This window comes from Equus przewalskii, chromosome 31, assembly GCF_037783145.1.
Source record: "Equus przewalskii isolate Varuska chromosome 31, EquPr2, whole genome shotgun sequence".
Lineage (NCBI taxonomy): Eukaryota > Metazoa > Chordata > Mammalia > Perissodactyla > Equidae > Equus > Equus przewalskii.
In genome coordinates, this window is record NC_091861.1 from 18,752,484 (window position 1) to 18,773,598 (window position 21,115).

General features: G+C 33.5%; 1 long non-coding RNA gene across 1 annotated transcript; it reads left to right on the forward strand.

Annotated features, from left to right (window-relative positions):
* The first annotated feature begins 11,888 nt into the window (after nucleotides 1-11,888).
* On the forward strand, nucleotides 11,889-19,796 carry LOC139080648 (uncharacterized). The gene is made up of 2 exons (XR_011535321.1): nucleotides 11,889-12,250; nucleotides 19,105-19,796. It is a non-coding gene; the product is annotated as an uncharacterized lncRNA (long non-coding RNA).
* Nucleotides 19,797-21,115: the final 1,319 nt, after the last annotated feature.

The following is a 21,115-nucleotide window of genomic DNA, read 5'->3' on the forward strand; positions in this document are numbered from 1 at the left end:
AACAGAATATTACAGAAGTGATGGATGCTGCCTCTGAGATTACATTTTAAAAGTCTGACTTCCTTCTTGCTTGCACCCTGTATCTCTGACTTTTCTTATGTACTTGCTCTGACAAAGGATGTTGCCACTCCACGATTTGCTCTATAGAGAGGTTATTACAACAAGGAGGGTAGCCAATAGCTGAGAGCCAGTGACGAAGGAACGCCCTCAGTCCACTGACACTCAGTGCATTGAAAACTGCCAACAATGATGTGAGTGAGTTTGGAACCACATCTCTTCCCAACTAAGCCTTCAGACTGAGGCTCCAACTCCAGTCCACACCTTGGTTTCAACCTGTGAGAAACCCTCAAGAGAGGACCTGGCCAAGCCTTGCGCAGATTCATGACCTACACAAACTCTGAAATAATCAATTGTATTGTTTTAAGCCACTAGAATTTGGGGTACTTTCTTAAGCAGTAATAGATAGCTAGTACAAATATCAAAAAACAAAGTTGAAAACAAATATCCATTAAAAGTACGTGACTGCAATTAAACGCAAAACAAGCAATGATCTTACCATTTTTAGTAGTTATCTACACAAGGTATATTAGTCTCAAGATAGAGTAATCTGGTTCTTTTGAATTTTTAAAACCTAGTATTAAAGTCTTTTCTTTGTATCTCACATAATTTTAATGATATTTCCACATTGGCTTTAAGGTATAATAAAAATATTAGTTCGCAAATCTCTTTTTACATGATAGAGCCAAACAAAGGAACAAAATCATTATAATTGTACATAGTTTGGAGGTTACTTCTAACTAGTTTATAATCCCACTATCCCTCATGCATTGGATTTATGACCTCTGTTTAATACGTGTAATAATATTTAATATCATTTTAAGGGAAAACAGTTAAAATAATATTTATCTCACTAGTTTGCTGATAAACCAATGTCACCCATTTCTTCCATAATAATTACAAATATCTTAGATGAGAGTGCCACATTAACCATTACCATAAGTATATTAATGATATGTTTTCTGAAAAACATAATTTTCTGAGTTGGAAGTTTGAGATCATAAAATAACCAGAAACTACAGTCATGGTTTTAACTAGACACATTTTTCATGTTTTCCATTTTTTCTTAAACCTATATGTGTACATGATTTCTATTACATAGCTGTTCCTAGCAATCAGAGAAGCACATGTCAAAATCTACTCTAGACCCTCCATTTGGTAGTTATCTAATCTCAAATATTAATCTAAATTAAAAATTATTTCATTACAAATATTTTAAGGGGCAAGCGAGGAACAGATGTGTTCCATATACATTTGACAGCTCTGAAATTGTCTAAGAAATTTAAGGGGGCCAACCCAGTGGCATAGTGGTTGAGTTCACATGCTCCACTTTGGCGGCCTGGGGTTTGCATGTTCGGATCCTGGGCATGGATCTACAAACCGCTCACCAAGCCACGTTGTGGCATCATCCCACATAGAAAATAGAGGAAGATTGGCATAGATGTTATCTCAAGGCTAATTTTCCTCAACAAAAAAAAAAAAAAAGAAGAAGAATTTTTAAGATTGTAATCTGAGATGTATGTCCTGAAAGACTTCCTATATGTATTCGGACATTTCCCATGTGTATTTACTTAAACATGTTCCTGTTTTCATTAAATCTATTTGATTACTTCGTATTTTCCATAGATATTTGCAATTTATCTTCTGGGCTTTACCCCCAGTCTTTTCTATCGGCTTATTCTGGCATTGTATTTCTGCTTTTTCTTGCTTACTAATTATACATTCTAGTTTATCACTTCCATTTTGGACAGAAGGATGGTTTAAAGAGAAATCAGGTGTACCTCTTTTGTGTTCACGTTCTTATTTGCGATGATATATTATCTTACTGTGTTAATAAACTTAATTGGTAGCAAGAGAGGTAGCTGTAATATGATTATTTATGAAGGACAGACATGCTACAATAAACAAACAGTGTTTAATAACAATATTGATGATCTAATGAACTCAATCAGCTTGATTAACTAGAAAGTAAGATAATTTCTAATACAATTAGTTATTTTTTGTATGTCAAACATATACATTTTGTGGGATAGATCTTCTGGTAAACCTTTGTGTCTTACTAGATGCCTGCCATTATAGCTAAATGCTTTTACAGCAATATTTACATACCTCAAAATGATGTTTTCCAACCTATAAAATTTATTACTCTGAAAACAATGTGCTTATTATGGTCATAAACAATTCTAGAAAGGCTTGTATTTGAAGAATAATGACTTTGTTTAGATTGATTTCTCACACTGTTATATCTCCATTGCAATGTTAATGAAACCTAAAATGAGATAATCTTTAATAAGCTTTCCATTCCAGCAACTTTTATTATTTACATTTTTTCATGTCACAGAGGCTGTTTTCCAAAAAAATTCTTTATTAATTCAAAGGCATATTTTATGAGAACATTTCCATTCATCAAATACCACAAGCAGAATATAATAAAAAGAAATAATTTTAAGTGCCATAATTAAAAATAAAATAAATTTTTTAAAATAGCATTTCAGTATACGGAATTAAGAAAGTAGGTATTCATTAGGGAAAAAAGTAATTAGTAGAATTTTCTGACCAATAATAATAAACAAGTATAAAGGTGAATTTGGATTTATAGAGAACAATTTGTTATAAGCTTTGGGTTATAACCTAGATATAATGACGTTATCTATTCAAGGGTAGTTTAGCACAAGTCCTCGATTCAAGTATTGAGCTGCAATTACTTTGGCATTCTTCTTTAAAACAAGAACAATTAAAATAAATTATCTAAAGAGGAAGAAATAGTTTCTGTTGAAGTATTTTTATGATGGAATGAGAACAAATAGCAGTTTCGTCTTTTCTAAAAACTGCTCAACCTGAGGTTCACCATTGTGTGTTTGGTGCGTCCATATGAATTTGCCTAACAATGATAGTTTTGCCCCATTTATTAGTAAATTAGCAAAGACTGACTTCAACTAACGTTAATCAAAATTCCTCGGTTTGGATCCTGGGTGCGGACCTACGCACCACTTGTCAAGCCATGCTGTGGCAGGCGTCGCACGTATAACGTGGAAGAAGGTGAGTGTGGATGTCAGCTCAGGGCCAATCTTCCTTGGCAAAAAGAAGAGGATTGGTGGTGGATATTAGCTTAGGGCTAATCTTCCTCAAAAAACAAAAAAAACGAAAAGAAAAAACCACAATTCTCATAATTAATTACAGCAATTAAACCATACTTAATTTGATAATAACAGAAAGTTATTATCCAGTTTTCAAAGGAGTTTTTCACGGCTTCCATAGCGTGTTCTCATTCTTGAAACAACTAGGCCACTTAGAATATTGGTGTTTAAATTTTAGAGTTTCAATAAAAAGATTATTTGCATTAGTGTCTTGGTAAATTTACAAGGAAATATGCCTTTTAGAGGTTTTCTGTATTTTTCAGCTGCATAGATAGTAGCAAATATGGTTTAGCCTCACTTAATTTTTATACAGATTAATCCTATTTAATTTTCAGATAATTACTCATTCTTTTACAAACTATCACTGACTCTCTACTCTGGGAAGACCGCTAGACTAGCTGCTTATGATAAATTAAATGAAATACAAAGTCCTTGTTTTCAAGTAATTCACATGAATTAGATGGAAATATTTTAAAAATTAAATGATAATCTAATGCTATAGAGAGTACGGTAACAAAAATAAGTTAAAACATTTATATGTATACTGTATCAAGATACCTTGTTTTATTAAGGAGCATAGTTAAGGAATGTACTTTGAATTTCTACAGACCTGGCTTCAATCCTAGTTCTGTGACTTCGAGCGTTTACTTTTCTTCTCTGAGTCCAAATATCTCCATCTGTAAAATGGGAAGAATAATGCCTATCGAAAGATATGTCGTGTATAAAAAGCTGAGCACACTGCCTACCAGTTAAAATACTCAGAGCTTTTAGTTCTTCTAATTACTTCTATTTTAACTATATGTTACTACTTCCTAATAATGAAAACTAACCTGGCGTTTCTTATTGTTCTGGCAATAACTTTTTTAATACAAAGGCTAACGCTATAAAAAAAAGTGATACTGTATTATCTCATTATTACTCAATTCATCCATTAACAGTCTTAGAAATTAAAGCGTCTGCATGGGAAAGATAAATTTGGTCCTGAGGCAGGAGATAAATTGACAATGCATTGTGATTGAAGAACCTTGCAATGTTTCAATCCTCCATATAAACCCTGATTATAATTTGACATTTTTAAGGCCCCATTCACACTGCACAAAATTTCACTGCATTAGTAAATCATATCATATTAATAAAAATTAGAATTGGCCTCTAAATTCAAATTTCAAGTTCACTAAAGGAAAAAAAGAATGAGGTGGTTTTAGCACCACACCATAAAATTGCAGTTTTGCATGTTAAGAAGAGAATTTGGTTTCACATTTAATATTATTAAAGATGAGGAAATAGTAGGAAGGCTCCTATGAATGAGATGGGTCACTTTATTTACACAGTATTTCTTCTAGTCTATTGGCTACTTATTCTTTCTCAACAGCTTCTGTCCATTTAAGCCCATGAGCCAGAAAGCCAAAATTGTTTACATTACTTTAGTAACATATTTTTCATTTCTATGACTGCTTCCTTTTCCTCCAAATGTTCCTGTCACTGACTAGTTACCCCAAGGAACTCAAGGGTGCCTTTAGATATTTTAACTGTTTTTCCAAATTGTTCTTTTTCCTTTTGTTATGCTAAGGAGACGCAAACACCAACCACCCTGAACCAGACCGAGCCTCACCAGGAGAGCTACACCTGTGAACTTTGCCTTATTTTTAGTGCTAAGATCTCTCCAGGAGGAGCTTAGGCCTTATTGCCCTCACCTGCTGTGTATGTGGAAGCATGTTTTCCAACTGAGCATGAGCAAGGTAATACCCACCTCTCCCTTTTGAATATTCATTCCCATCCCAAACAAAAGGTCCCTGCTTCCCTTTGTTTGAAGGATGCCACGACTCTGGAAATGATTCCACATGGTCTCCTATTTGCAACAAATATACTTTACTCTGTGAGACAACTACTTCTGGTGGAGAATTTGACTTACTTCACCCAGAGGGAACCCACTTTGGTTTGGGTAACATACCCTCTAAATAAATAAATAGCATCATGTTCTTAATTTATGGCGGAAAGTTCTCTTGGAAATCATGATAATATTAATTAAAATTTTACTAAAGTCTTGAAATATGTTTTTATCCCCTCAACATCAGAGTGCGTATGTGTGTTTGTGTGTGCATCCATCTTCGTCTTTCATGCAACTTGTTTTTTTTCATATGACTTGACTCTTGTTCTCCAAATCATATTAAGAAAAACTGTAAAGCAGCTGCATTTAGGAATAAGTCTGTTTCTAGATGAGGTCATTTCTTGGGTGAGGATTCTAGGTAATGATATAAGCAAGATTTTGCTTTAGTGTGAATGGCCTGATATCAGGCCCCATATAACAGGAAGAAAAATTAAAAAGCTTATAAGTTGAGTTCTAACCTACACACTAGATTCTCTCCCTCAACAACAACAAAAAATTCTGTTTATTGCTTTAGAAAAGAGTTCATGAAAACGGGCCTATTAATATCCATAAGCCAGGGGCTGTTCTTCCACATAAAGGACCAAAGCGTTACTGGAGGGAAAATCAAATCTCCTAGCAAATAAACGTGGATCTGACAGTGGAGTCCTTATCTGTGATATAGAAACTGGAACACATGAAACAATAACATCAGAGTGTTAAGAAAAAAGAACTGCAATGTTAGAATTCAGAACTCAGTAAATATGTCTATTATTAAATATAAGACAACAGGCCCAAAATGACGTCACTTGTCCTAAGTCCTACATCACCAAACTGAGACTTGACTTAATTAAAGTTTCAGTTCTCCCAGAAATGGAGTCTTAAAGCAGTCAGTCAAGAATAACTGGATCAGCACTAGTTAGGTAAGCTGCATGATAGACTCCGCTAGCCCCTAAAAGAAAATAACCTTGCAACAACCAATGTGCTTTTTTGTCTAGAACAACTTCTTTGTTCTCACACCCTTCTGCCTATAAAAGTTTTTCATTTTGTACAGCTCCTCGGAGCTGCTTTCTCTCGGCTAGATTAGATGCTGCCTGATTCAAATCAATTTTTGCTCAAATAAACTCAAAATTTTTCATATGCCTCAGTTTATCTTCCAACACTATTAAGAATGAATTCCAGGGCAGGCCTGGTGGCCAGTGATTAAGTTTGTACATTCTGTTTTGGCGGCCTGTTCGCCAAAGTGGGGTTCGCCAGTTAGGATCATGGGTGTGGCCCTGCATACCACTTGTCAACCCATGCTGTGGAGGAGTCCCACATGTAAAGTAGAGAAAGATGGGCATGGATGTTAGCTCAGGGCCACTTTTCCTCAGCAAAAGGAGGAGGACTGGTGGCAGATGTTAGCTCAGGGCTTCTTGTCTTCAAAAATAAAACCACAAAAAACTGAAGAAGCTTATACAGAGATCAACTATTGACTATTGAAATTCTAAAACACATAGTCCAAATACATAGTTTGAGATAGGAAAAGGGAAAATGACTTCAAAAAATACAAAAACTGGTTACATATGAGTAAGTTCACATAAAGATTGAATGTATAAAATAAGGTGTAACATATGGACTTTAAAAAAATATGAGATAAAATTAAAATATAGATACAAATGACTATTAAGCCAAATGGAGGAGTGATTAGAATCAACACATTCTAACTTGTATTGTTCTTGTGTTGGTTAGGAGAAGAGTAGAATTATTAGATTTAAGCTTTGGTGTATTAAACATGCGTGTAAGAATTTCAAAGCACTTAAGTAAAAATAAAGCATTAAATTCTACAGAAGTCATAGAGAAAATAAATAAAATCTTAAAAATAAATCTTAAAGAAGACAATAAAATATTTTAAAAATAAAGAGAAGCCAAAAAAGCATAACAAATTGAAAGCATCATAAAAAGGAAAACAGAGCATATCTAACATATTAAATGTACTCAAAAGGCTATGCTTAGTCTTTAAAAAACAAATGCGTTTTAACTAAATGCTATTAAAACAAATATCTAAAATATTTATTCAGAAAAAGTCTATGTCTAAAAGGAAGAGAGAGATTTATCAAAAAATTCTGATCAAAAGACAGCCAAGTAGCTACATTAACATCAGACAAATGGGCTTTTAAAAAAACAAACAAAAATCTTAAAGATAAATTGGGTCATTACATAATGATAAGTATTCGATTTGCTAGAATACTGAAATTCTAAATTTCCATGGACTTGTAAATACAGCTTCACATACACCATGCAAAAACTGAACAGAGTTGAAATGCAATATCTTGGTGATATATTCTAATATACTCTCCTTATGGATTGATAAAACAGAAAAAGAGTTGGTTAATATATATAGCATTTGAAAATACAAACAAAATACAAAAATTCGTAACTAACTTTTTATAGAGACAAATCTACGTTGAACAATTAGAGAATATACATTCTTCATAATTGCCCATAGAATGTTATGAATAATGAGCACACAAGACATCATAAAGCTAGTTCCCCTAAAACCAGAAATACGTACCTAACAGGATAGATTCTATGACTAAAATGCACATAGCATAATGACAATAATATAAAATATGTATGTGGAAGTTTACAAAACACACTACTAACTAATTATTTTCCAAAGAAGAAATAAAAAACGGAAATAAAGTTTAGAATGAATTCTCATGGAAATAAAGAGAAGAAAATCTTAGAGCATTCAGTTAAAATTGTACATTGAGGGAAATTTGGAGTTTTTATATTTATAATCGAAAAGATTACTGTACAACCAGTAGATTCAACAAAGAAGTTAAAGCACAATATAATAAAAAAAGAAAATAGAAAGAATAATTTAAAAAGAGCAGAAATTGCCTCAATAGAAAACAAACTTAAAGTTGAGGGTATCCAAAAAAAATAAAATATGCCCCATTTTAAAAGCTAATTTTAAAAAGCTTCTAACATTAGACTTTGAACAAAAGTGAGTGAAGGAAAGGGAACAATTTTAGGAATCAAAAAGAGAATATACCTCCAGAAGCAACCTAGATTTTAAACACAACAGTGCTTACATAATCAGCTTAAACAATGAATTTTGAAATATTCTATTACACGGATGCATTTCTTTAAAACCACAACTTGAAGCTAGCCCGGTGGTGCAGTGGTTACATGTGCATGTTCCACTTCAGTGGCCTGGGGTTTGCCAGTTCGGATCCTGGGTGCGGACATGGAACTGCTTGGCAAGCCATGCTGTGGTAGGCGTCCCACATATGAAGTAGAGGAAGATGGGCACTGATGTTAGCTCAGGGCCAGTCTTCCTCAGCAAAAAGAGGAGGCTTGGCAGCAGATGTTAGCTCAGGGCTGATCTTCCACAAAAAAAAAAAAAGAAGACACAGCTTACCAAAACAAATTCAAGAATAATAAGAATCAGCATAAACCTATTCAGTTATATTGGTATATAAAAATATCCCTGCAGAACTTCCGGTTTCAGCCTTGACATAGAAAGAGTTTGGAAATCATCATTTCCATCTTTACAACAAATCAAAGCTGGACAAACCAAGTGAGAGTGGAGAAAAGTGTCCTGGTCAAGGCAATCCAATGAGGAGGACTTGGCAGAAGCAACTGGAAGGCAGCTGGGCTAGGAGGAATGCATATAGCCTGTGAACAGGGCTGGCCAGAGTTAGGGAAGAGTTGAACTGGAGGCTGGAGGAGGGGAACTGAGTCCTTTCCTACAACTCTTTGTAGAAAACTGAATTTCCCTGCCTGTGAACAAGTTGGATGTGGAAAGGGCAGTTACCCCATGAGCCTTGTCAGGGAAACCTTTGTAATTGCCTATGGTCAGTCTTGAAGGATTACACATAGCGTTTTAACCCGGAGACACACTCTTCAATTGTTCCTGAGTAATGTTTGGAGGGGAGTAGTGATCCCATGGACCTTTAAGGATAATAAAGGAAAACTCTGAACACCTCTATTCCCACAAATTTGATAATACGTGTGAAATTAAGGGCCAGTTCCCTAAAACACACAAACTACCAAAATCAGATAATAAATAACAGATAATCCAAATAGTCTTATATTTATTAAAAAAAATAAATTCATAATTTATAAACTGACCCAAAAGAAAACACCTAGTCCAGATGGTGTTTCTACTGATAAATTCTACGACACATTTAAGAAAAAATAATACCAATTCTCCACAAGCCCTTCTAAAATTTTGAAGCAGACAGAACACTTCCCAATTCATTCCATGAGGCCAGAATCATCCTAATGCAAAACCAGATAATGACATCACAAAAGAGGTAAACTGCAAACTAGTATTTCTCATGAACAACGTGGATGCACAAATCCACAACAAAATACTAGCACATTGAATTCAACAATGAGCAATACAAAATGAACTAGTGAAATTTATTAAAGTTTGCAAGGTTGGATCCATACTCAAAAATCAACCAGTATTATCAACAGCAAACTAGGAATTGAGGAAGTTTCTTAACTTGATAAAGAACATGTACAAAAGTCTACAGCAAATATCAAACTTAACGGTGAGAAACTGGAGATTTTCCTCCTAAGATCGTGAATAGGCAAAAGTGTCTTCTCTCCTCACTCTATTCAACATTGTGTTGTAAATCACGGCCTAAGGCATTAAGATGAATACAGAAAATTAATGAATTCGGGCTGGGAAGGAAGAAATAAAACTGTCTTTGTTCATATATGACATGATTACCTACACACAGAACCCCAAAGAATCAACAACAACAACAAAACCCCTAGAATTAACAAGTAAGTAAAGCAGGGTCATAGTATACAAGGTTAATATCCAGAGGTCAATTGCTTGAAAATGCAAAAACAATGAAATCCATGGATATAAATCTAACAAAATAGGTACAAGATTCACATGCAAAGAACTACAAAACTCTGATGAAAGAAATCAAAGATCTAAATAAATGGAATGATATTTCATGTTCGTGGATTGGAGGATTCAATATTGTTAAGATGTGAATTCTTCCCAACTCATTCTATAGTCTCAACTCAATTTCAATCAAAATCCCAGAGAGCTATTTGGTAGATATTGACAGACTGATTCTAAAGTGTATATGGAAAGACAATGGGGCTAGAATAGCCAACAGTATCCTGAAGACAGAGATCAATCAAAACTAAACAATATAATGTTGAGGCATACAGATCTCGAAAGAGAAATAGATAGTGTTAAAGCAAGACAACAGGCCCCCAGTGGAGTCACTTATGATAAATAAGCCCCACGTCACCAAACCAAGACTAACTTAATTACAGTTTCAGCTCTTCCAGAAATGCAATCTTAGACCAGTCAATCAAGAATCCCCTGATCAGCGTTAGTTAGGTAATCTGGCTGTTAGACTCCTACCATCCCTACAGAGAAAGTAACCTTGCAGTAAGCATTCCAATTTTTTTGCCTAGCGTAATTTTCTTGTTCCTGCTCCCTTCTACCGCTAAGTCTTTCCTTTTCCATAGCTCTTCGGAGCTCCTTTCGATCTGTTATATTGGATGCTGCTTGATTCACGAACCATTGAAGAAAGCCATAAGATCTTTAAAGTTACTCAGTTGAATTTTGTTTTTAAGAATAGATAGACATAAAGATCTTGAATTGGGCAGTGTGTAGCTTGGGTTTTTAATTTTATTATTGTCATGTATTATAATATCTGTTATATATATGTACATATTCTTTTGCATGCATCAAATATATTTTAATGATACTTTTAGAAAAGTGCACATACACAACACCCAAAAGAACTAGAAAAACATTGCCAAATATTCACCTAACATTTATGTTACACAGGACATTCTAAACATAAATGTAAAAATGAAAGTAGAAATCATAATGGAAAATAAAATGTATGTATGGCAAAAATAAGTTGTGCAGCCAAAATATAAACTGTGAAAATATTTGCATCATATAGACACAGAGTTAATACATATAAAAGTAAATTATAAAATAAAGCATGCATATATGTATAAAAAAAACAGAACCAATAAAAATATTTGACAGATTATGATGTAATATTTTATGAAATGGATTTATAATCAGACCAAAGAATATTTATACTGTTTACATGTACTTGCAATCAAATAACTATAGGTTGATATGATCATTATTGTATTTTTTGTTAAATTGAAATCATATTTCTAATTATAATGCCTCCTATTATATGGACCGTAGGACATGGGTATTAATACACACAGCAATTAGGTAATTAAACATACACATTTCCAGAAGCTCATGCTAACTGAATGTTAAAAATTATTAAAAACTCTTTGACATAGTAGTGCCCTTTCTACAGATTTTCCTAAATTTCTATACATTTTATCAAAAAGGTATATTAATACATATATTCTAGATTCTGGCTGCTTGTTCCACATATTTATAATATTACTTCAAAATTCAAACCAACCCCAATGCTTAAGAGTATACATTATTTAACTATACTAAAATCCATCCACATATTACAATAACACCCATCTGATAAATACAATTTTAAGTAAAATGCATATACTATAAGAGTTATTGACAAAAATAGATTATAATACGGAGTGCTTTAATTACATTTAAATAAACTGGAACAAAGACAGGAACGATACTCATCTAGAGGGCAGTATGATGAGATTTCAGATGATTTAAAAATATTCTAGTTTATGTTTTTAGGCTCCTGCAGATCTCCATAGCTGATATATTACTGTTTCATATTTGTAAAATAATACCCTCTGTTTTGTTACCTTGAATTAGCCACACTTTCTCATGACTCATGCACACACAGTCAATATCAATGATTCAATCACAATGTGGCAGCATTCCAGATTCCAGGCCTCCTAAATGACCTGCATAGTACAAGGAAAGTAATTAAAAGTAAAGGTTCCGGAGACCTCAAAGCTTGGAGGAGAGTGCTGATGTCAAGTGAAGAGAGGCATGTCCAGAGGGCTGAAGAGAAGTCTGCGTTTGAGAATGAAGGCCATATTGTGGATCTGACATTCAGAGGCGGGAGGACCAAGAATATCCCCCCAATAGAACCAATACCACACGCACAAGCTATTTAATGACAGATGTTAAAAAGGGCAAAGAAAGGTACAAAGAACTTTCCCTATGTTAAGATGACTCATAAGACCCGTGGGAAATGATACATCACTCTCAAACCAAAGGAGAGAGAAGAGAAAGGTGAGTATCTTGGACTGAACATGACATAATATTGAAATGATGGATTACGATAGCCAGTGTGATTGAGATACCGAGATTTGACAATTTAAAATTTCAAATTAAAAAGATAAATCTCACGTGTCAATATCAGTTAAAAGGAAACAAGCACGTGCATATATTTGTTCACCTAAGCATTGTATTCCGACCACGCTCTTTCCTTCGTTTATCAAATGCATATCTGTTCAAGTCTGCTGTTTGCTTTCTGTGAACCCAAAGTGCTTTCCTTGAAGTAGGACTTGCCCTTTCTTATGTTAGGAACTATATTGATATTTGAAAAAAGTTATCTTAGCTTATACGATTCTTCAATATCCATCACAGGTATAGAATATTTATTCTTGTCTAAAGTTGAAAAGGACTTTTTATCTCCAATATAATTTGAAAAATTATGGATGCCTGCTTTATTGTTTTCCAAAGTTATTTCCATCTTACTCAGGGTGCCTGTCTGCTTTCTATCCTGAGTATTTGAAATCTGTGTAAAAAAAGTTCTGCTGTTTCATTTGTTTAAATGTGATAAAGAAAGGACTATTTGAAATAATTTTGGTGAGAAAAACAATTTCTTTGTTGAAATCCTCACCACAAACAAAATTCTCCTTTGTACACACACAACATTACCATGGCACATCCTTACAAAGGTCCAACCTCTTTTTAAAGGCTTATAAAGTCATATTCAATTGTACACTGCAAAAACATTTATTAATTCATTTATTCTTTATTCATAACTTTATTGATTGTTGACTCAATGCTGTCTCTATAATTATCATCTATCAATGCTTTATGTGGATTAAAGCATGATTTTATGTGCATTTAGAGATTGATATGTTGCAGGATATTGGAGCTTCTAATTTTGTTATCCAAACATATATTGGTTCTTATTTATGCTAATGTAATCATAAGGTTTAATAAAGGAATATAAATTATGAGAGCTTTTTTCCCCTAATGGAGCAGGATTTCATGATTGAGTCTAACTTGAAATTGGATATATATCCCTGGTGACCATTTTCTCTACTTCCAATATCATTTTGTGTTTTCTTATTTGCCTGTAGTCTGAGGAAACTCCCAGAGAAATAACGAAAATTGTATCAGTGTGGTAGACCAAGAAGCAATTACTGCAAGACAAAAAGGACTGCAGTCTCACTTGAAAGGCAATTATCTTAGTGAGGAAGAATCTGGCAGGATGAGATGGTCTCAGCCACAAAGTTTGGGGACCAGAAGTTTGTTGTGCTTTAAAATGCTTCATGGTTATCATTACTTAAATCCATTCTAGCCTAGTTATCTTGACAGACTGTGACTCAGTTTAGGTTAGGAACGGGAAGTATGGCTGGCAGTAATGGAAAGAGAGAGCAACGTATAAGTAAACTAAGTCTCTTATTACTCCCCGTTACGTATCATTTCCAGTGTTCTCCACAAAAAGAGGAGGATGCATGCCTCCTTCTGTTTGGTGGGTGGAATGAAAAGCAGAGGGAGTTGGCGGGACAATAGTGACAGTGACATCAAGATTGTGAGCAGAGACAGAGAAGCCCTAAGATTACCAGTCCATGTTCTAAGTCAGGAATGGCATGCCACAGACCATTTTAGTGAAAACATATGAGTTTTCTTAGTAGATGGGGTAGTCTTATCAGAACACAAAAGGCCCAGCCTAGCTTTGCAGCTAGGAGCTGCATGATAATAATGCACCCAGGGCCAGGTGAGAAGAGATAAAAGACCAGAGCGCCAAAAAAAAAAAAAAAAAAAAAAAGTCACTCTTATTTATGCAAGTAGAAAAGATTATTTTGTGAGTGCTTTGTGATAATCTTGAGAACCTCCACATTGCATAGGAATCACAAATTTGAAAATTGTAGGGTTAAGGAATTGCAATTCTGCATAAGGGGTCTGTAAGTTAAAGAATATTGGGCATACATATTGACTTTCTCTATGTGGTACATAGGGTTTGGTGAAGTTTAGCATTTGTTTAAACTGAAGTATAGTGGATAAAATAACATCATTTACGCTGTGTGAAGTGGAACAGGTGGTTCCTGGAAAGCAAGAACAAGAACTTCCCAAGACAGGAGGCAAAGCGGAAGACGACCAAGAGTCTAAGATCAGTGGCGATGAAAGAGATTTTAGGAGGAAGTGGCCTGTGTATGGGCAAGTTAGGCATTAGAGGTTATTTTCCTTGAGGTTTCTTCTCCAGAAATGATGATTAGAGCTGACAGAAAGACAATAATTTAAAATTGAGATTGACCCACAAAAACAATTTCCTTAGCAGTAATCTCGATTTATTGAGGCTTACCAGTATTTGTACAGATTCATCTTATTATAAGAATGCCTACTAGAACTTACTTACTCAGGAGATTTCCCCAGGGAACATCACATACTTAGAGCAGCCAGGCACAGCCTTGGGGAATTTTAATGCTGCTAGTCACATAAATTTCCCTAATTTGAGAAGAAGAATGTCATTTTGAGAAAAACAAAACGAAATGACACGGTTCTATGCTTGTAGTAAAAAAGAGTTTATAATTTAATTCAATCTTTTTTAATTTTTAAAAAATCAAAATTCCATCAGCTAAAATTGAATCACATCATTTGCCTAATGCCTTAATCGCTCTTTACTGGGTGGAAATGACAAGGAATGATATTCTCTAGTAATAAGTGTGTATGAAATAAAAGTATTTAAGAAGCATTAAACTAAACTAAGTTGGATAAAAGCACAGTTAAGGAAAACTGTGTATAGTATATACCTTGAAAGTGCTTACATTTCAAGGTAAAATATTTGAATTATGGAGCAGGGCTTTCAAATAATAGCTGATCATTATTAATTTCCTCTGGTATTTATTGTCACAATATTAATGACGATGAACTCATTTGGTATTAACGCGCATGTCATAACTAGTTCTTTGGGATTTCAACAGTGATCTCAGCAGTGATGAATTGCACACTTATTTCAATGGATTACAATTTTCTTAATGCCTCCTACCTGACAAAAGAGTTTCAGTTGTATTTTTGCAGGTACAGACGGTAGCAGGTACATTTGTCTTCTATCCGTGGAGTCAAAATTAATCCCTGTGTGTACATCTCATTTGGCTCCTTGAGCTTATTTCTTACGATTTTCATTCATAATCTGAATATGCCAACCTGATTAAAATACCATCTTTCAAAGATTAATCATCTTATACAGGTGACTATATTTTAAATATGAATGGGAGTTGGGATGTGAGGAACTAGATCGTTTAAAAGAAAAAAGCCAGCCCCCAAAATTAGCTCTCAACTAAAATGTGGGAGCAAGCTGGGAAACTGTGACGATAGTGGCTGAACAAAAATGGAAGAGAAAATATTACCAGCCTGAAACACATCCTCTCGGAAGTCACGAAACCTTAATAAGGTCTTCTGACCCTCAGAGGGCATGAAGTGGATACTATGTGACAATCTCTAGATTACAAGGACACAAAGGAATATGAATGATAGGTTTGCTTGAGGAACTTCAGTGCCACAAGAAACGTCAAATATTTAAATTATACAGGACACAAATATATTCAAATTATTATTTTGCATTACCAAAGCTAGTTTCTTACAGATTCTGTTATGTCTTTCTGTTTATTTGCTTTTATACTAGGATTTTTTCACTAAAAATTGTAAAACTATTTCAGCAATTCCCAATTCCCAAGGAAAATAAGTGAAAATAGGTGTATGTAAATGTGCTCATATCTCTTCTTATGCTTTTATCTTCTTCTCCCACTAACCCTAACCCAAGCAATTACACACATGAAGAAACAACCTATTACACACATGAGGACACTGTTTCTCCATATTTAAGTATCATTCCTCCACTTTTGGTTATCTAATTTCCAAACTAAACTTTAAAATATATTCCAATTCTTCAAGGATGGCAGCTCCTGCATCTAAAAATTATGAATTTTTATTTGCTTTACATTCTATTCGATGAAATTTTAATCCACCATCATATAAGTTAGGGAATGCTAGATGATTTTGGGTCAATGGGTAACCGCTATTGTATCAGCAGATCATTTCAGCAGAGCATTTCCATCTAGTATATAATGGCAACATACGCCTGTTACCTTTTGGTTAATATTTCCATATTTTATTTATTTTAAAACTAACTTTCAAAACATAATTAAAATTTGCGGCATCCAAAATAAATTTACTTTAAATTAATTACATTTAAAATTAAATGTGTGAGAAGCAATGTAGTGGAAAAAGCATGGGAAAGAGAGACTTTGCAAGGATTATATCAGAATTATATAAAACAGGCCCTCTACCATTCTAAGCACATAAAAATAGTGAAAACACATATAACAGCAAACACATCATCTTACAAAACATATTCAGGCTTTAATGAAAGAATAAGAAATCTTTAAGAGCTGGGAACATTGAGAAATCTCCGTGAAGTGAGTGCCATTTATTGGAATAATTATCAACTCTAGTTAAAGTAGTAGAACAATCTAGCAGATATAAGAAATCATTTTTTAAATAAAGAGAGAAAGGAGAAATAAGAAATATAAATAAATGAACAGGATAATATGACCAGGAAAAATTTCCAAAGAATTATTAGAACTACAACAAACAGGGGCTGGCCACGTGGCCAAGTGGTTAAGTTCGCCTGCTCCACTGCAGGTGGCCCAGTGTTTCATTGGTTCGAATCCTGGGCGCAGACATGGCGCTGCTCATCAAGCCACGCTGAGGCAGCGTCCCACATGCCACAGCTAGAAGGACCCACAACGACGAATATACAACTATGTACCAGGGGGCTTTGGGGCGAAAAAGGGAAAAAAATAAAATCTTATAAAAAAAAAAAGAACTACGACAAACAATGATAGGTGATGAAATTAAAGTCAAGTGATGATATAAATCTGAAAAGAGAATTAATGAAATAGAAGATAAATTTCTATAAATTGTTCCATAATGAACACAGAGTGCTGGAGATGGAAGCCAAGAAAATAATATTAATAATATTGTTATTAAAATAAACAATAAAATTAAAAGGTCTAGTAAATATCTGATGAAATTTATCAATAATAAAACTTCACTGAAAGATACGCTAAAGGACAGATTCTGACAGGAGAAAATTAATCTCCAAAGAAACGTCTAGAAAGCAAGAAACAATGATTAGCACATATTACTAAATAGGTTGATACATCTGAAAGGATATTGAGTCTTAAATAATTTTAAACAAATTGGACCTCAAATTCTAAATAACAAATAACAAGGCAGACTCAAAGAAATCTTTGGTTTTACCACATATGGGGGAAAGTATATTTATAAGTTTTAGACTTTGCTAAAGAATTTAGGCCTACCAAAATTTTAAGAGCACTTTCTAAAATTTAGAAAGAGAATATGTAACTATCAAAAAAGTGAAGGAAATAGAATTCAAAGCAGAAGAAAATAGAAATCATGGTAAATAAAACTTTAAAAAGTTATAAAATATGAACATAATTTTTCAGTAACCACAACAATTATAAATAGACTATGCAAACCAGTTATTAAAAAAGATTCTCAGATTGGTTTAAAAATTAATATTCCGTTACATCCATTTATGAGGTGAAAAAAAAGAACTATACTCTTTCACTTCTCAATAAAATGGAGTAAGAGTAACCAGATTCATGTCACGCCTTAAAAACTAGAAAATTGGGAAAATTGCATGAAAATAGTTATTATAGACATCCTGAGATCAGACAGTATGGAACTGTAACCTGTGAAAGAAGGGAAATAAGAAAGGAGAGTGTGATAATACTGGTAACTTACTCCCTGGAAAGAGTTTCCAAGCCATGAAGCAGGAAACGGCGACTTGTGAAAACAAGAGCAAACCAAACACACCCAACAGTGGAGGTGGGAAGCCAGCGACTGGCGTTTAGGGAAAACAAGAAGCTAGATTAGCAGGAAAGTACTGGAGAGGAGGGAGCAGCCACAAAGGAAAAATAATTTAATATTTCAATAAAAATGAATACTTCTTCTGGTTAAATTTAGAAGTCGTAAAAGCATTCCTTGGTTAACTTGATTTCAAAGAATGTCTTAAACCAAGAGCTTTCCTCGTTTTATTTGCAAAATTAATAAACAATTTGTTTCCATAGACTCAATTTCAGTCTTAGTTTTGTCTGAGAATAGATATATACACAAGCATTTTAGAAAGAGACGTAATTTGAAAATATACATATCTGTATATACAGAATTTAAAAAGTCATCTTTAGATATTTTTACGTGTTACCAGTTATTTTCACAAATTTATCCATGTGTCTCTTGCTGCTGAATCTGTCTTATAAGCCCCTCTCTAAACTTTTTAGATTATTCTTGAATAAGTAAAGAGTAATATGAGTAATCGTGGGCTTCCTTTTATAAAGCTTCTTGGGAAAAGTGGAATAGTTTCGAGCACTCTTGGCAAAATTGTTAGCCCAAATCTGCTTTACACTGTTGTTCCTTTAAAACTATAGATTATTTTCTAAAGAGAGTTGAAGACAGACATTTCTGTGTAATATGAATAGTTATTCATTCCCAGCCAATCCTCAGAGATGCATGGAATACGCACACCAAATATTTGAACTCTGAAATGAATTTATCCCCGGGACAAAATTTCAAATTTAGAATCTGCAGAGAGCAAAGATCACATGCGAAAATAAATATTTTAAGAGTATGTAAAAATAGTTTTGAAAATAATATAAATTTGGCAATTTAAAGTGGGTAGGGAGGTAGCAAAAAATCTTTATTAACAAAATAGTAGTTATTAAAGTTTCATTAGGTGTCTGGCAATATTCTTAGTGTGTTACATGTATTGGCTCATTTAAAACTCACAGATAACTAATGAGATATTAATCTTCTTCCTATTTTAGAGATGAAGAAAGGGAGCAGAGATTAGAGAACTTGCCCAAACTCACACAGTGAGTGGCCCTTGGAGTCTAAGAATAAACCCAGTCACTGGCACTCCAGAGGCCATGGTTAGAAACATTACTCCTACAAAAGGATGGACTGCATGGCCAGATGTGTGTTTCCACCAATGGTGATCTTTAAGTTGTTATTACCACTTTTAGAATCTCTGTCACTGTGAGAATAATCATGCTTATCTCTATAATGTATTTTAAAGGTGAATGTTTTACTGGGAAAAATGAAGTTGAAAAATGGACATTAAGCATAGGATTGGCAGAAAACAAAATGAACTATCTTATCTAGAGATGCACTGATGCATTGAAATGTAATCTGCACACAACAAAATATTTCATTTTGAGCAGACAAGCTTATCTATGTTCTCAGTGTAAAGCCAGCTGGAATTGGCAGGATTTGTGCTATCCTTTGTTTTGCATTATATTCAATTGAATGGAAGAATGTTAATGTTACTGAGTTGCCTAAAATTATTAGGGGAAAAATGTTGCTTTTGGATTTTTAAAGCAATATTTATGTTTTGTCTGATTGGGATAGCTAATCAAATTATACTAATTTTTACAGCTTCAAATGCACTCTTTTATATTTAATTATTCTCTATGAAAAATGTTTATTCTAAAATCATTAAAATTAAAAATTCATTCAATAATGTGTTTTAATTTTATTTCCTAAGTATTTTTCTGTTGATAGTGGCAAAATTCAAAGTACCTAACTTAAAATCATACCTACCATCTAATATTATTTCATATGTATGCACTTTAAATAAATAGAAATATTGTAGGACAAAATATAAGAGATATGCTAAGCTTTAAAAGAATCTTCAAAATGTGTTTATTTGAATGATGTCTTTGTTTTTTTGACTGTCAGATAAGGAGCCCTTGCAATAGTTTTTCGTTTACTCAACCAGTATAACTAAAATTTTCATATGTAAAATCTGTGAATTATTGACAAATTTATTCACTGGAATATTTTACCTATGTTTATCATCTAGTTTAAAAAACACTACAATTGTATTGCCAGATATAGCAATTAAGTAATTTCCCTTAAGTCGTTAAAAATCTTGTTTTATAATTGAATAAAATACATTTTAGAAATTTGGTTTATCGTCTTATCAACATGTCCAATTTCACTTGCATATTATTCTGATTACAATTATGTAATCGATGTGCAATTATATTATCAACTATACAGATGCTCTATATCAGGAGTTGGCTAACTTTTTCTGTAAAGGGCTGGACAGTAACTATTTTGCGAATTGCACATCATAGGATGTTTGTCTCCACTCCTCAACAATGTTGTTGTGTCATGAGAGCAGCCATAGAGATTGTATAACGAGTGCATGTGGCGATGTTCCAATCATTTTTTTAACCAAAACAGGGACCAGCTCTATTTGCATATGGTCTGATCTCTGTTTGCCTGGCTGCCTATCATTCATTAAAATGTCCATCCCACAGATAGAGATAGCAGAAAGCGTGATTATTGAATTTCGACAGTAAATTTGGACAGTGCATTTGTTTTCAGTTGAACTCTTGTTTTGTAGGGAATAAAGTTCAGTGTTTTCTTGTTTGCAAATATTGTTTCCAATAATTGCAATTAGCAAATCTTCACAACTAGAAATATTTTGGTACTCCTTTCATTGAATAATTAGGTTAAAGATTCTTACGTATTAAAGATCCCCATGTATTAAAATGTCAATATTATTATAGGAGTTTAAAGCTCATATTCAAAATATTGATTCAAAAGTTCAAGCACAGCTAAAATGCAGTTGATGCCATGCAAAAAGAGAAAACATGGACTATCATGCGGAAGATACTTATTTTTCTTTGTATTCTATATAGTCTTTGCTATAAACGTTTGTAAGTTTGGGATGGTATTGTATCTATGTAGATAGATTATTTGACAACGACTCATTTTATTTTATTTTATCATTTTATTTTATTATGGTAAAAACCACATAACACTAAA